This window comes from Diabrotica virgifera, chromosome 7 (genome assembly GCF_917563875.1).
Source record: "Diabrotica virgifera virgifera chromosome 7, PGI_DIABVI_V3a".
NCBI classification, from domain to species: domain Eukaryota; kingdom Metazoa; phylum Arthropoda; class Insecta; order Coleoptera; family Chrysomelidae; genus Diabrotica; species Diabrotica virgifera.
The window spans coordinates 61,879,198-61,897,927 of NC_065449.1; positions in this window are offsets into that span (position 1 = coordinate 61,879,198).

Sequence of the window (18,730 nt, forward strand, 5' to 3'; positions counted from 1 at the left end):
AAATATAGTCAGTTAAATTTAAAAATATATATTATAGAATAAATTTAGAAGATAACTCAAGGTGAAAACAAGAATGGATGAATTAATGGAATTAGTAAAATCAGTAATGCTGGAGGTTAAAGAACTAAGGCAAGTCAATCAATACTACATAGAAAAATTCAAAGATATACAAACAGAAAACATAGAATTGAAAAAACAGTTGGTAGTTGTTCAAAACAGAATGGAAATTATAGAGAAAAAAGAAAGACAAAATAATTGAATAATCACAGGCTTAGATATAAACGAAACGGAGCCTGAAAAAGTGGTAGAAGAAACTGTGAACAACATTAAGAAATACTTAAAAGTTGAAGCTGAAATAAACCGAGTCACTAAGATAGGTAATAAGAGATATAAAGTAGAAATGGTAAATCTGAATAAAAAGAAGGAAATACTTAGCAATAAGAAAAAACTTAAAGATGTTCCAGGGGCCAGAATATTCATTGACGAAGATCTAACTTACCAGGAACGTCGTATCCATAAAATAATAAGGGAACAAGCAAAACTAGAGCGAAATCAAGGTAAAAACGTCAAGGTGGCATAAAAGAAGATGATAGTAAATAACCAGGTATGGGTATGGAATAGGCAAAGCGAAACTTTAGAGGAGCAGCATGATCATAACAAAATCATGTACAATTCAAAAAACTGATAAGTGATCAAGTGGAATTACCAGTAACGAACCAGGCAACGAATCAAGGACATAATCTAGGTATTAGCGAAATAAACACTGTAGATATAGTAAACAAGGAAAATCAAATAACAAACAAAAGTAAAAAAATCAGCATTGGAACTTGGAATATTAGAAGTCTAGCTGGTAGAGAAATTGAACTTGTTATGGAGTTCAAGCAGACTAATCTGAAACTACTTGCACTAACTGAAGTAAAGAAAAAAGGGAAGGGAGAGATGATAATTAATGATTGTACGTTAATGTACAGTGGAGTCGACAGTTCAAGATGGGCACACGCGGGAGTAGGATGCCTAGTTAACAACGATTTTGTTAATAATATAAAAAGTTGGGAAGAAATTAATGAACGATTAATGACAATAGAGATTTTTTGTTGCTACGTAACGTAACGATCTCCGTATACGTAAAGCCACTAACGTGTCGTAGAGGATGAACGTTAAAATAGGTAGTTTTTGTGACTGCCTTAACGTAACGTAAAGCAAATCGTAAAGTAATTTTTAAATTCCGTTGACATTAAAAAAATAAAACAATGTTCACACAATATACAATTAATATACAAATGTAAAAAAAGATAAATGAATGATGAAATTGTATGGTTTTTATTGCTTCTATTTAAATATAAAAATATTATTTTTCCTTAGGTTAAATTTTTTTTATTTTTGTTTATACCTACTTTTTAGTTGTAAATTATTGTACCTACATCAGAATTCCAGTATAATGTAGATAGTTTGTTCATATTTATTTGAAAATTTTACAGAAATTAGGTCATTTATTTATCAAGTTATTAATTGTGGTGATCACTGTATTTCTTAAATTAATACAAGATTTGTTTGTTTTGCTTTATTAATAGACAACTTGAAAACAATAAAATTTTAAATCTATTATGAAGTTCCAATTTCCAATTACAAACACAGAATAATTTTACTCAAATAGACTAAACCAATAACCAATATAACCTTAAATATTTATAAACGGGTAGTACACTGTACGCTGATGAAATGTTCATTTGGTAGCCATTGGTAGGTAATCGCCAATCGGGCAAGATCCTCGTGTGCATTCGGTGACTTTCGTCTCGATAGGGATGCGTTCTCACGTACGTATCAGAGCGCTACTTTAGGTAATACGCATCGAGATACGGGAGTTCAACCATTAATGCGCAAGCGTATATGTCAAAAAGATGGGTTACGTTTACGTATTTGTGTGCACAAAAACTCCCTAATAAGAACCGACCTTGACGGAGAGAATATTTGGACTATTATAATTGCTTATGGTCCTAATGAAAATGATAGTAAGAAAAATAAAGACGAGTTTTGGGGTAAACTGCAAGAATTATATGAAAACATTGCTAGTCCAATCCTAATAGTAGGTGATTTAAATGCAAGGGTTGGTAAGGAAGCACAAAAAAGCAATGGCGTCATAGGTAAATTTGGAGAGACTACAAAAAATATTAACGGTGATATACTAATGGATTTTTGCAGATTAAACTGTCTAGTTATAATAAATACGTTCTTTCAGCATAAAGATATACACAAATATACCCGAGTAGTTCCAAGCCGGAATGAAAAATCTATTATCGATTACATCATAATAGAGAAAATTCACAAAAATAAAATCCAAGATGTGAAAGTGACTAGAAATTCAGAATTAGGAAGCGACCATTGTCTAGTTGTTGGAAAAATAAAAGGAAAAGAGCAGAACACAAATAATACTAGAAATGCAAATATACAAGAAAAAAGATCTGTAAGAACACATAAATTAGCCAATATTGAAGTGAGAAACAAGTTCAACAAAACCACTGACGAAAATTTCAAAGAAAAATGGATACAAAGAAAAACCATTGAACAACAGTGGAAATTCTTCAAAGATATTATTTCCAATGCTGCTGGTGAAATTTGCGGATATACAATTACTGGTGGGTCAAAAAAAAGGACTAGTTGGTGGAGCGAAGAGATAAAAATAGCTGTGAAAGAAAAGAAAGTAGCATGGAGAGCCTATCTAGAAAATAACAGTTCACATATGTATCAGAAATACAAAGAAGCAAGAAAGCTTGTGAAAGAAAAAGTTAAAAAACTAAATCGGAAGAGTGGGAGAGATTTGGAGAAAAGATGGAGCAAGATAGTAGGACAAACCAAAAATTGTTCTATAAAGGTCTGAAAAAAATGAGAGGTAAATCAGGTAGTACTGTCGCACAGTGGTGCCAAATGCTGAAAACGTGGTCATGAGGCGAAAAAAGGAGTCTCTATTTAGGGATATTCATGTTTACAGTTGTTTTCTCATACTATCGTAGAGTCCTAATACGCAGGTATGAGGATCAGACTGGATGTATTCTGGTTCACAACTCAGGAACAAGTGGACCATGTCCGGGGTTATTTTGGCCGGCAGAGAAAGTGAAAAAGAACTCGTATATTGAAAACGCGGTAAAACGTTTTGTAGTTTATCAATTTTAGCGCTGTAAAGCAGATTCTTCTTTTTTAAGTATGTAGTAATGTAAGATATAACTTAAATCAACATTTATTAACAATAAATGCTTCAAATCTGTTAATGCATAAATAGTGAAAATATACTTGAAATAATTAACAATTTGTAAAGATGCATTCCAAAAGTACAAAATTCTGCATAATTCTGCAACTAATGTTTATTAATCTTAAAATATATAGTATGTAGATATAGAATCACTTTCGTTTAGCTCCCTATAACTGCCTATGCATTGCTGGCAGTTGTTTGAATACAAAAGTGGGAAATGACGCATATTACATGATTCTGGCGATTGTTGAGTATGTATGGGCAGTTGTACATAAGTAATAGGTTCTGAATATTGTACTTCATAAAGAAAATGTATTGGTAATCAGCAGCTTCAAAGGTCCCTTATAGTATAACATTTTAAACAAAAATGCGGCTAAAATTAAATTTTCGAACTTCTTTCGTCCATATTGGATCCGCCATTTTGTTTAAAAAAAAGTAATGTTAGATTTGTAATCAGCTACGTTAACCTACCAAATTTGACAAAAAAAATTTCCTTTTTGATTGATATTTTCAATCTCTTTCCGCCATGTTGGATCCGCCATTTTGTTTTTCAGAAAAAATAATGCCAGATTCGTAATCAGCGACTACCAAAAACCCCTAAGAACGAAAGTAATTCCAAAATGTATAAACAATATTATACGCTTTTAAAGGTTCATGGCCACGTTTTCGGCATTTGGAACCACTGTGTGTCGTGCAAATAAAAAATAAAAATGGTGAAATACTTACCCAACCACAAGATATAGTTAACAGATGGAGTGAATATTTCAAAGAGTTACTGGAAGCAGATGAAACAGATGATGAAGAAGAACAAGAAGAAGAGATCATATATAGGACGGCGAGAAACGAGAGTAATGAAATAACATTGGAAGAATTAACCGAAGCCATCGCAAAAATGAAAAATGGTAAAGCGGCAGGAATAGATAATATCAAGGCAGAATGGTTGAAATATATGGGAGAATCTGCATTACACTACTTACACAAATTACTGATAGCAATTTGGAAACAGAAACGCATTCCAAAAGATTGGGCAACAGCAGTAATGGCTCCTTTATTTAAGAAGGGAGATAAAAAGGAATGTTCAAATTATCGAGGTATTTCCATGCTAAGTGTCCCGGCTAAGGTTTATGAACGAATACTGGAGATGAGACTGAGAAAGAAAGTGGAACATCAACTACACGATGCACAAAGTGGTTTCCGACCGAGGCACAGTGTCCAAGATCATATCTTTACTATAAGACAAATAACAGAAAAATTCCTTAATTTTGACAAAGATATATACATGTGTTTCATAGACATGGAAAAAGCCTTTGACAAGGTACCCAGACAGCACATTTGGAAAGCACTTGAACAGTTCGATGTTGGAGTAGAACTAATTGATGCAGTAAAATCTATGTACTGGAAGAGTTGGAACATTGTCCGAGCATTAAACTGTGAATCAAACACATTCGCTACTACACAAGGAGTAAGGCAAGGTGGAGTTTTGAGTCCACTGCTATTCATTATATATATGAATGAAGTAATAGAAAAATGCAGTAGAGAGTCCCGAAAATTAGATTTAGGTTACCATCGATTAAAAAGTATAACGATAAGTGAATGTGTATTTGCAGATGACATTGCATTAATAGCAAGTTCAGAGAAATCTTTGCAAAACAACCTAAATTTATGGACGAGAGAACTTGCAGACAAAGGAATGAAAATAAATTTAGCAAAGACCAAAACTCTACTTATATCCAAGACACCCAGAGAAATCCATATAAACCTAGACGGAAATTTAGTAGAACAAGTGGAGGATTTTGAATATTTAGGAACTATAATAGATGGAAAAGGAAAAATGCAAAAAGAGCTGAACAACAGAATTGCTCAAACATCACGACTATATCACTCCCTGAATTCAGGTTTCATTAGCAAAAGAGAAATTAGCAAGAAGACAAAAGTGTCAGTATATAAGACAATATACCTCCCTACTTTGTTATATGGAAGTGAAACATGGACACTAACTGAACGGGAGAAGAGCAAGATACAATCTTCTGAAATGAAGTATTTAAGAAGAGTAGAAGGAGTTACGCTAATGGACAAAGTAAAAAATGAAACGATAAGAAACAACCTAGAGGTTAGATCCACATAGACAAGTCAATGTAGTTTGGGAAGCAAAGGGAATTGGTGCAAGGAGAAGAGGAAGACCGTGTCAACAATGGAACGATGCTGTGGGAAAATCATTACAAAGCAGAAACCTCACATGGGAGGAAGCCAAGAGAAGGACATCCAACAGAAAACTTTGGAGAGAGATGATTAGGAAGTAAAAGCAGATTTCTCGACACTTCACGGTAAAAGAGAACCGGATTATATATAATATACAGCGACAGAAAAATTATCATGTTTTCTTGAATGGTTCTGACTTATCCAATACCAGCATAGCTGCAGTTCCGCCTTATCTTTAGAAAACTTCTGAACAGCGGAGATCTAGGGGGGAATAGGGTAATTACCCCGCAACACGGTCCAGAATTAAAGAAAAATTAAAACATAAAAAATATATTATTAGCTGACATGAAACTTACTACAGACAGACAAATTCAATCCAATTAAATCGACAGTTAGAAAAATTAAAGGAACTTATTGCACATGTTATCATATATGTCTTGTAGTTTGGATTTATCTATTTTATGTATTTAGGGGTTGGTGTTTTATTGAAAGTCGCCCTCTTTCCCAAGGCACATGTTCCGCCACTGCTACTGAAGCGCCTTTAAAAAATTAAGGAACAACCCCAATACGTGATGCTAAAGCAGAGCAAGATGCATTCAGAATAGATTGCCTCTAAAACTATGAGACATGCCGACGAAGCACAAGTTTTTGCAAATAGCTTAGATGATCTGCAAAGAGTGATCTTCAGCATATCAGATATGAGTAGAGAAAATGGACTTGATCTCAATACGAAAAGAAAAAACAAAGTACATACGTGGTAGTAGGTAAACCCGAAATATTAATTACAATCTTCTATGGAAAAATAGGGTTTATAGCATCTACGACTATCTGTACGTTAAGATTTTACTGATTTCGGTTAAATAAATCATATGTCGTATTGACTAACGACCTATCAGGATACTTCAGTAGCAATAACGGAACATTTGCCTGGGGAAAGGGAGCGACTTCCAATAAAACCCCAACCCCAAAATATATAAAATAGTTATACCCAAACTACATAAAATACATAGGTAATAACATGTGCAATAAGTTTCCTTTAGTTTCCTAACTGTCGAGTTAATTGGGTTGAATTTGTCTGTCTGCAGTAAGTTGCATGTAAGCTAACATATTTCTATGTCTAATAATCATGTTTCAACAATTTTTTCTTTAATTCTGGACTGTGTAATGAGTGCAATTCCTCTATTCCCCCTTAAATCCGCCACTGTTCAGTAGTTTTCTACAGATAAGATGGAACTGCAGCTATGCTGGTCTTGAAAAAGTGTGAAGCATTCCTGAAAACATGTTAATTCTTATGTCACTCTAGCAGCACATTTTCTATCGCACTTCTTTAGTTTTCTGAGGAATATTCGGAGGTTTTCTCAAGACTAAAATATGATGTATCTATTTTTGACCACGAATTCATATTCAACACGCAAATATGCATGAAGAAAATGAGTCTGTCGTCTTTCAGTAATAGATATTTTTATTCGCTTGACCGTGAATTAGTGTAATTAACGTAAACCAAGTACCTCAATTTAAGCTCTTTAGAAGGCAGTACTGTAGCTCGAGAATAATAGTTTTTCAGACCTAGGTGCCATAGATTTTTTAATCTACTCACTGAAGACTATCATTGAGCAAAGTTTCGTTAAATTTGACCGGGACCACTTTTCCATAAGGAGTGTTGCGGGGTCCTTTGTTTTAAGGACTATTGTTAAAGAATTTGATAATGAAATTTAATTTTAATTTTAAATTTGATTTTTTCAAAAATTACATCTACGATACAGATCACGCAAATAAATTGCTACAAAAATAACACAAAAAACAGTCAGAAGGGACCTTTAGTAAGTAACATCATTTCAAACAATGTTTTTCAACCACAGATTGCTAGAGTCCCTAAGATCGAGACCATAATTTCATTTGCTCATAAACATACAAGAACATTATTATAACCGAATAAGATAAGGTTAAAAAAGACTCCCAGAATTTTCAAATCTAATTTAAAGTTTAATTGAAATAAAAATATAATAAACAATATTTTAAAGCTAAGACTTTTCGTTAATAAACTGCTTTCTGGCTGCATCCCGTATCTCCGGATTTTACAATATATAATCACAGAGACGACAAAAATAGGAGAAAGCAAATAGATGACACTTAGGCCACGCATTTACCTTCTTTTCGTCTAGGAAAAGGACCGAAAGACAGTTTCTAAATACTCAAAAGTGAGTAAAAATGGAAAAGATAAATGCAGGTTTTGTTTATATTCGATTCAGAGTTGGACCACCATCTCCATATAGCTATTTCAGCATCCTCATGCCTCCTCAGTGAAGCTATGCAGTCACAAATCTGAAAGGAATATAAACAATCTGCCTATTTAAGGGAAACCGTCGCGATACAATGATTCCACCTTTTGAGACGCAATCTAGCGACATCTCTCGTATTACGAGGAAAAGAACGAAAAGCCCTAGATACAAAATTTACTACCTTTTAAACAATTAGAATAGCTATATGGAGATGGTGGTCCAACTCTGAATCGAATATAAACAAAACCTGCCTTTATCTTTTCCATTTTTACTCAGTTTTGAGTATTTAGAAACTGTTTTTCGGTCCTTTTCCTAGACGAAGAGAAGGTAAATGCGTGGCCTAAGTGTCCTCTGTTTGCTTTCTCCTATTTTCGTCGTCTCTGTGATTATATATTGTAAAATCCGGAGATACAGGATGCAGCCAGAAAGCAGTTTATTAACGAAAAGTCTTAGATTTAAAATATTGGTTATTATATTTTTGAAGTTATACTTCTTTACGGGCGTAATGACGGTGAAATTTTATATGGTAAAACCTAGCGACCGGGCGCATGCGTATTATAACTTTGTTCTGATTGGATGTTCAAATGACATGACAAAAATTATCCAATATGGCAGCTGTGGCACAGCTGTGGGACTGTGGTTTGGTTATAATGTATGCTTGTTGCGTTTTAAAATTTGTAGGAAGAGAAACAACAAACAAAAAGTTAGTTAATGGTTATACTGCCTTTTTAAATAGTTTTCATATTATATTTTTGGACTTACTTACATAGAAGAGATGATTGTTGCATGCCAATGTGAAAGCTCATCAAACTGTGACTAGTATCTATGAGTGCCGCAGATCTCGCTTATTCAAAGCTAAAGAATCTTTCACTGGTAAGTGTTTTATAAATAGTTGATCAAATTTTGTTATGATATTTGAACATAGCCACTTTGCACGACGCAAGTGATTGCGAAATTTATTAGTCGTTATACGGGCTCCGATACGTACCTTGAACCTACCAAAATACATAAGTAGTATGTAATACTTTTATTTACATAATTTGGTTACCATCAAAATTTCTATCAATATTCACCTAATATATTGTTTTCTTACTCTGTTTTGTTGTATTTTTTCAATTCTAAATCATTTCAATTCAAAATCAAAATAATATGATTTATATAAGTTAAAAATGTCAAAAGGTTAATCTGTTTAGTTAGACGATCTTCGCACATAATGACAAGCTGTCTCTGTGGCGCAGTTTTAATGCGAGTGAATCCCAATACAACGCAAATACCAGCCGCGTGGTAAGTTGGTTCGAATCCCAATAGAAAATTTTTATTTTTTTTATACATTTTATGATTGTAAGTATATTTATTATATAATTTTATTTTCAGAAAATACGTATTTAGTTAAAATTTTTTCCGACAATTAATGTTCAGAAATCATTTGTGGCATTTTTAATGTGTTTGTGTGTGTTTTATTTTTTTATTATTTTAATTTTTGGCACTGTTTTAATAAAAATGTTTGAGAAGTAGTAAGTATAAATTAATTTAATATTTAAATAAAATATAAATAAAAAGTATATTAATTTCGTTTATAATCATATAATCGTATAATAGAAGTATAACTTCTTACATGCGTACAAAGTACACACACATTCTTTTTATTTCAATTATTCTAATTGTTTAAATGGTAGTAAATTTTGTATCTAGGACTTTTCGTTGTTTTCCTCGTAATACGAAAGATGTCGCTAGATTGCCTCTCAAAAGGTGGAATCATTGTATCGCGATGGTTTCCCTTAAATAGGCAGATTGTTTATATTCCTTTCAGAGTTGTGACTGCATAGCTTCACTGAGGAGGCATGAGGATGCTGAAATAGCTATATGGAGATGGTGGTCCAACTCTGAATCGAATATAAACAAAACCTGCCTTTATCTTTTAAATTTTAATGTTGATCGTCCAGTAATGAAACGTCCAGTAGTTATTTAAGAAATATAATTTTCATTACACCAGCAATTAAACATGCCACAAGAAAACAGTTTCAGATTCTAGTAGGCCTGGATCCCGCGTACCAAAAAAGGTTGATTAATAGCAGCTGAAAATTTGTTTATGTCCGACTAGTATATTATTTGACAAATAACGATATGCTTTCGAAGTCAGTTAACCCATTTAGCGCCAAAGGTGCGAAAACGCACCATTTTTTTGTAGAATTTTTTTTTGGCAATTCGTTAATTTTTTTTAAATCTTTGTATTTTTTAAGCAACCAAAAGATATAAGTGTAACTAAATTTAATTTTGTTTAATTTCCAAACTCATGCTTTCATCATAAAAATATTTTCTAAATGTCCGACATTTTCAATCCTTCGACGCAACTTTATTTTTACTGTAGTAATTTTATCGGCATAACACTTTTGTGGTCAAATAAATTAAAACATTATTTTTTTAACCTATTTGTACACCAATTGCTATAAAAATACAAAAAAAATAATTTCTGAGTCATCAAATCTCGTGTTTGAAAATAATGGTTCGATAATGAACCATTGGCGGAAGTCGACATATAATCCTGTCTGATCAGGAATAAGTTCAAGGTGATGCACAGGCAGTAATTTGTTGGGATATTTCTTTATTATGTGTAAAAACACGTATCCACTATGCTTGCACTCCGAGCTCCTGCAACTGCTCCACATAGTGGACACGTTTGGCGCTCCCGGGCTGTGCAATTGTGCGCACTCTGCCTCGGCGCTCCAATCTGGGGCGGTTTATATGTAAGGGAGCGCATACCGTATCGATTGGAGCAGTTGCAGGGAGCGCGGAGTGCAAGAGGTTCGTGAACATAGTGGATGGTTGGCGCTCCCGGGCCGTGCAACAGTGCGCCAACGACCGTGCGGCAGTGCCTCGGTGGTCCAATATTACGAACATAGTGGATACGTACCTTTAGAAATACGGGTATTCTGGTATTCAGTTTTGTTATAATCTAGGGTGGGGGAGGGGGCGGCTCCATAAGGGAGTTTGTGTAGTGTTGTAGACAGTAGACAATATGTCGATTTGTCGAATTTATGCAACTGGCACAGTGCAAGATACAGGATTGGAAAGTGTAAACTTGAAATATCTAAAATAATTTCTAAAAAGGATAGAGGGCCGTTCGACTTCGTTTTTGACAAAGAAGCTGAAGAAGGTGTAGGCAATGTTCTAACCATATTATTTTTGTTTATGAAAACTTCCAGGTCCATTTGCACTCTAAATGTTTTGAGACTTTTCACAACAAATAAAATTGTGTATTTCAATTTTTATATCTCATTTCCGCCAAAGGTTCGAAAACGAACCATTTTGTTGTTGTGACACCTGCCATTATCAAAGTGTAAAAAAAAATTTTTACGAATGTTTAAGTTTATTTTACTCTAGTTAATCAAGTATATTACATATTATTGCAGTATTTCTTTGCTTGGCGGTTAATGGGTTAAGTATGATATAATGCCATATAGCAGCGGTTCTCAACCTTTTTGAATCATATACCACCTACAGTTATTTTTATTATTTTTGGTACCACCTATATTTTTAGATTTACGATTTGACAACACTGCGCGCTGCTGACGATAAAATAGAGGAGCCGCGAGCTTGCGACGTAAACGTTGTGAATCTAGATAGTGGTAAGTTTAGTTATCATGGAGGCGTGGTCTTGTGAACAACGCGCATTTGCTGAAAAGGTTATTACAAAAATGGTGAAAATTTTGTGCCTGTACAATTGTACAACAAATATTTCGTTTACATTACCATTTGCCGCCCGTGCTGCAGTTCCGTCTAACATGGCTATTAAGACTTGGTTTCGGAACTTTGAAAGTAGTGGTTCAATATCTCATAAAGGAGTGGGAGTGTCAGAACTGCTCGTGCACCACAGAATATTGAAGCGGTGCCAAATTCATTACATGGAAGTCGTCGCAGGGATCTTCGAGCACTAGCGTGTAATGAATTTGGCATCGCTTCAATATTCTGTGGTGTGCGAGCAGTTCTGACAGTGCCAGTTTTTTTCTGTGATATTGAACCATTATTTTCAAAGTTCCTCACCCAAGTTTTGTAACTTGGTCTTGTGAACGGGGCCACAAATGGTAGTGTAAACGAAATTCTCGTTGCACCCGCACAAAACTTTCACTATTTTTGTAATAAGCTTTCACACAAATGCGCGTTGTTCACAAGACCACGCCTCCATGATAACTAAACTTACCACCCTCTAGATTCACAACGTTTACGTCGCAAGCCCGCGGCTCCTCTATTTTATCGTCAGCAGCGTTGTCAAATCGTACCGTTTCACTTAATCAAATTCAAATTCAAATTTATTCAAAAATATGTGTGTACAACATTTTACATTTAGATCCTATATTATTATTAGTATCGACTGACTCAGCACCATGCCTAGGCAAGAGTTGCCTGTTTTGCACTGTACTATGTCAATCGAAACTGTATCAATTGTACATAAAAGTAGTGTTAAGGTTGGAACTAAGAAGTAACGTACCTAACTATCGAAGAGATAATGCAACAGAACAAGACGGACGGTAAACCTCTCTAGCTGCTGAATACTTTGTTAATTATAATACCAATATACACTCAAATCTTACTCTGATTATGCTGTCGTTCATACATTAAGACAGTGCGTCCAAAAATAATTTTAAGTGGGTTTTTAGATAGGTTTTTATGTATTTTTTAAATTTAAATAATTTAGGTTATTGTTTGATATGTATAGGAATTATGTTATAAAATTTAGGTCCAAAGAACATTAGGGATCTTTGTGTTACTGATTTTTTGAACTGCTGAATACTAATATCCATATTTGTTACTGATCGAGTTAATCGGTTGCTTTGAAAATTAAATTTTTTTGAGTTTATATAAACATTTAAAACACAGTTGTAGATGTAGAGGGATTTAACACTAAATATCTCGGATTCATCATATAACAGTTTTGTTGGATGCAGTTTTCTTTTTTAAAAAATTATTTTTAATAGAGTATTTTGAATTGTTTCTAAGAGTTTTGTTAAACGCGCCACCCCATGCTACAATACAATATCTTAAGACTGATTCTGCAAGCGAGTTATAAACCATGATTAATTTTTTCCTGGGTAGAATATCTCTTAAGATATAAAATTTAGGCATTAGAGCCCTTATTCGTTTACTGACATGAGTGATATGGTCTGACCAACGTAAATGTTGATCTATGAAGACACCTAAATACTTTATAGAGAAAACTTTTTCTATTGAAGAACAGTCACAATTTTGTCCTTGACATTTTGCGTTATGCAATTTTATATGAAAATTTGTAGGTTGGTCAACAATTGTTGGGCTAAAGGCGATATATTTTGTTTTATTAATATTTAATGTCAGTTTGTTAAATTTTAGCCATAAGTTTAGCTGTTTTAGGTTCATTTCAGAGCTGGTTTTAACCTCCTCCCATGTTTTCCCCACAAATAATATTGCTGTGTCATCGGCATAACAAACAATGTGGCCGTTGAAACTATTAATTCTTGTGACATTGTTCAGATAAATATTAAATAAAAGTGGTCCTAATACTGTTCCTTGTGGGACTCCGAATTTTATTGTAGTTTCAGAACTCAATTCTCGTCCAATTTTTACTCGTTGAGCTCTTTCCGACAAATAATCTGCTATTAGATTTAGTGCAATTCCCCTAACCCCATAATTACTTAGTTTATCTAAGAGAATTTTATGAGAGACCGTGTCAAACGCCTTAGCTAAATCAAGGAAAACCAATAAGCATTTCAATGATTCATCCACAGCTCCTATCACTTTCTCCAGTAGGTCAACTACAGCCCTTTCTCTACTTGATTTTTTTACAAAACCAAATTGCTTATCTGAAATAACCTTATTTATATGAAAAAATTCAAGCAACCTTTCTTTTAGGGCCATTTCAAATATTTTAGCAAAATTATTTATTAAAGAAATGGGCCTATAGTTGTTCAGTTTACTCGAATTTCCGGATTTAAAAATGGGGGTGACTGTAGATTCTTTCCATTGTAGTGGTATTTTACCACTTTGAAAACACAAATTTATAATATGAGTTAAAGGCTGTGAGATTAGATCATGGATATTTTTTATTGTTTTAGCATACAATTTATCTGGTCCAGGAGCACAGTTATTTTTTAACTTTGATATTAGTATTGTTACTTCATTTTTAGTTACTGGTTTTAAGAATAAGCTAGATTCAACCTTTTCATTAGCAATAAAATTATCAGGTATACTTGTCACCGGTATTCTATTTGCCATATCAGCACCAATATTAGAAAAGAAATTATTAAACTTATCTGCTTTTTCTTTGTTATTACTTACAGTTATATTGTCATTAACAATTGATATGTGTTCAATGTTTTTAGATTTTTGATTCCGACCAGAGGTATCATTTATAATATTCCACATTTTTTTTGTTTCCACCAGCTTCATGAATTTTATTTTGATAAAAGTCATTCTTGGTTTTTTTTAGTAGACTATTAAGTTTGTTTCTATAATTTTTATATTCAGCATTAAGTGCTGGTGAAAATTGTTTTAATAATTTCTTTTTAAGAAAATCTCGTCGTTTGATTGACGATACCAGCCCCACCGTTATCCAGGGTTTTATTTTTGATATTTTTTTATTCATACTTTTTACCTCTGTAGAGGTTTGTATGTAATTATTTAAGTTATTTATAAATGTATCATATGCAACTTGAGAATCTATTTTGTTTATATAAATATCATTCCAATGTTCAGAGGTTTTAGAGGCTGTTGTAGTTTTCCGATATTAAGGTTTTTAATTATGACTGGAGATTCAGGTGTAGGGTTTTTTTTAGTTTCATTATTTACCAAAACGGCTGGAGTGAAGTGATCAGTCATGTCAGTGTGAAAAACGAACGGATCAATACTAATTTGCTGTTTTAGATTAGCTTGTGTTTTTATAAATATATGATCAATGATTGATTTTGTATTTATTGTTACTCTCGTTGGCTTGTTTATATAGGAAACAAAACCATTAGAATTTAATATATTCAAATAACTGTTTGTATAAACTTCATCTCTTTTTTTTTAAATCAATATTAATATCACCTGCAAATATTTCAATATTTTGTTTTTGTATTGTTCCAAAATATTCACCCAAATCCCCTACAAATTGTTTAATATCTGTTGATGGAAGCCTATAAAAAGCCGTTACACCTATTTTGCAAATTGTATTAGATAATTTTTTACTAGAAAAGGTAACCCTTAAAAATTTACATTCATTGATGGGTAATATATTTACCGAGGCACCTAAATTATTCCTAATATAAACAACAACACCATCACATTTATTAGCTAATGATTCATTATAATGAATAGTAAAACCTGGTATTATATAGTTACTAAGATCAGTTATTTCTCTAGTTTCTGACAAAATTATAACATCGAACATGTTTTTGGACATTTCAATGTACACTATAAGTTCCTGAAATTTTTTTTGTATACTTCTTATATTAAAGTGAACGATGCCCAAAGAGTATCTATCGCCGTCAGTCCTGTTGTGCATGCTATCCTCAAAATTGTTAAACACCATTGTGTTTATCTCATCATTATCTAAATTATCCAAATAATCAATCATCATTCAGATTTCTGCGTCTGAACTCCCGAAATAACAAAAAGAGAATAAAAGAAAAATTATCTTACAAGTGCTAAACTGGTTACTGCAATTATGTAGTACGTGAGAGAAAAGTATATAAAATAAAATCAACACAAAAGCAGTTAATACTGAACAGATAGAACACTTCATTCTGGTTCATATTTTGTAGAAATAAGTAGATAAGAACAAAAATATATATATAAAAATATAAAAAGAAAATAAAAACAATAAATTACCACAACCTAATTGAATCAAAATAAATACCTGAACAATATGCAGAGATAACTAATTAACTAATTTTTCAAATTCGTCTTTATTTCTTGCAATCATCACTTTACCGTCCTTAGTAATATGAAGTTTACCATTATCAGACCAAACATTTGTTAAACCAAATTTTTCTATAGCGTGGATCAGCATCTTGACTCTTAAGGGGGTTAAATCTTCACGTATAACTATACCAGTGCCTTTCAATAACTTTTTTTTTCCATAAATAAGTTTTTTAGTAGTAAAATAGTTTAATTTTAAGAAAATGCCTCTAACTTTATTCTGTTGCATCTTACCAATTCTATAGCACGACACAATGTCGTTATCTGACAGGGTAATAGACAATTTTTTGCTGAGTATATTTATAATTTCTTGGGACGTATTTCCTTGAGGTTTCTCTTTCACACCAAATATTCTCAGGATAGTTGCTCGCATGGATTGGTCTATCTGGTCCATTTTCATTTCCATTTTGCTTTCTACTAAATCGGCGTTGGTAAATTTATCTTCCAATTTCAGCATTTTGTTTTCAAAGTTTTCAATTTTCAATTCATATATTCGCTTCAACTCCGCCACTGATTCCTCAATCGTTTTTAGTTTCTGTTCAATTGTGTTTATAACTGACTGAGAAACTTGCTTTGAAATATCACTGATAAGAGTATCGCTTTTTATACACTTACTAATAGCTGAATTTACAGCTTGTTCTATTTCTTCTCGGATTTCTCGGGTAATCACCATTGTTTTTGTTTAAATCTTTCACTCACTAATAATATACGATGTGTTACTTATAAAAAAAATAGTCTTTCAAATTTTAAATAATTAATTTGCTGCGGTTACCACTTTATTTTTAAATTTATCGGGAGCTCAAACAACTAGCGACTATTCAGAACCAACCATGAATATCCTGATCACCCTTTATTATCAAGACTTACTAAGTACTACTATTTAAATTTTTTTTGTGTTTTGTGTGCGGTGTACCACCGCAAAAAATGATATGTTCCACCAGTGGTACATGCACCACATATTGAGAACCTTTGCCCTATAGGGTATTAAATTTAAATAACTAGTTAAATACCGTCAAGCTGACAAATATCAACTTAAGTAAAGCTAAGGTTACCACAATTACGTTAGGACTATTGCTGGTAATTTTACCTACTTATTTAAAAATTAATTAATTCATTCAAATTTTTTGCATATGAAGAATAATGTAGTCGGACATTAAACGTTGAAGGCACCACGGGTATTAAAGATAATAACGCCTTCGGTCAACGTATATCCCTCGGGCAAAAGAATTCGCTCTCTCGAGATTCACATTGACACTGACGTTAGTAATTTCTTTTTTGGGAAATTCAGTTGTCAGAAGTGACTGGAAATTACTACACAACCAACGCACCTTCTCATAGCCAATATTATTAATAGTAAACAGACATAGAAATGACATAAACCTTACGCTAATCAATAATTATTTATTTACACCATTATAATGTATTGATAACAAATGAGAAAATTATTTATTGTAAAAAAAAAATATTTTGTAGAACTAAACTTCACAAAATTTTATAAGATTAGTAGACACTCCCACTATTTCTAATAATTCTTCTTTTTTTAATGAAAAATTAAGTTAATTTCAGCAGCTAATAGCGTGAGGTAGGAATTTTTGTGTTGTATGTTTCCTATTCCGAATGTGTCAAAAAAAATCTCGCGAGAGCGAATGTAGTATACCATTGACCTCAAGCGTTATTATCCTTATATTACCCTTCGTACCGTAATCACTATAACAACTTAACGGTGTCCAGTCGGATAAACTTTGATGTATGGGAACACTGGAACAGGGGAAGTTTTAATCGTGGAACGTGATTTTAATTGTGAAACGTGTCATCCTGACAAGTTTATGATTGTGAAAACTAGCAGGTTGTTTTTAAGTTTATTCAATAGCAAACTTTATAATATATGAAAAATGTTTTTCCGATATATCTATTGGGCATTTTAATAAGTCCGACACGTAGAACATGTCAAATGCCAGGGATTTATTGGTGGTAAATAGCAGTCTGATTTATTTTTGCATGAGAGTTTAATTAAAGGGTAACAAATCTATTGGAAGTTCTGTCAGACAAAATACAGGTGACCTTTCTGTAGTCGGACGTTCGAAACCTGTAATCTGTTCCACAACTAAAACTTGACTGTTCCATTGTTCCCGTACATCACAGTTTGTCCGACCACACACGGTTGAGCTACTAACAAATTTCTAGCTCTACAAAAAATAATCTCAAAATCACAAAAACTGTAATAAAAACAATTTAAGAAAAAAACACTCAAAGGAGAATTGCTTGTGAACACTTTATATAAGTTATTAAAAGTTTGAATGTCTCCAGACAACCTCAAAAGTCGAATTGTCCCTAGATACAATCCCTCTCAGTTATCTTTTCTTATATATTGTATTACTAGTTGTACGAAAGTTTATCTACTGTTTGACTTCTGACAAATGTACCTGTCGATATTTCGTGACCGGGATAAAATATGGGATATATTATTATAGCAAGAGAGCTGTTACACATTGTTGGGTACACATTTGAGGCAATCTGAAAATTTTGCTGTAACTCTTTTCCATGATAGACTGATACAAAAATGAATCTCCCCCTAAGTTAAAAAATGGTAAAATTGTTATTACGATAAATATCTTTGAGGTATCTTTAAAGTAAATAACTCTTCAAGATGCTTGTATGCAATTAAATGCTTCGGGGATAGCATCTGAATCTATACATACTATTAACCAGGATAAAATATACAACTATACATATTATGTAGCTGTGTAGTTTCTTTCCGGACAAGGCTAATTGCTTTTTTGACAGGGTATTTTATAATATTAAAAATAAATATTCTAAGAAAGACAGGTTTTTTGGTGACATTTGGTGCTAATATATACTCCGACCACTACCTTATAAAATCAAAGCTCAGAGCACGCATATCTAACGCAAAAAAAGGTCAGCACAAAATCCACAAAATATAATACTGAGGTGCAAAAATCTGAAACTGCTAGAGCTAATTACATGAAAATATTAGACGAAACGACGAAATGTAAAGAAGCCATGCATAAAGCGGCTGACACAGTATTAAAACCTATCAAGACCAGAAACACCGAGG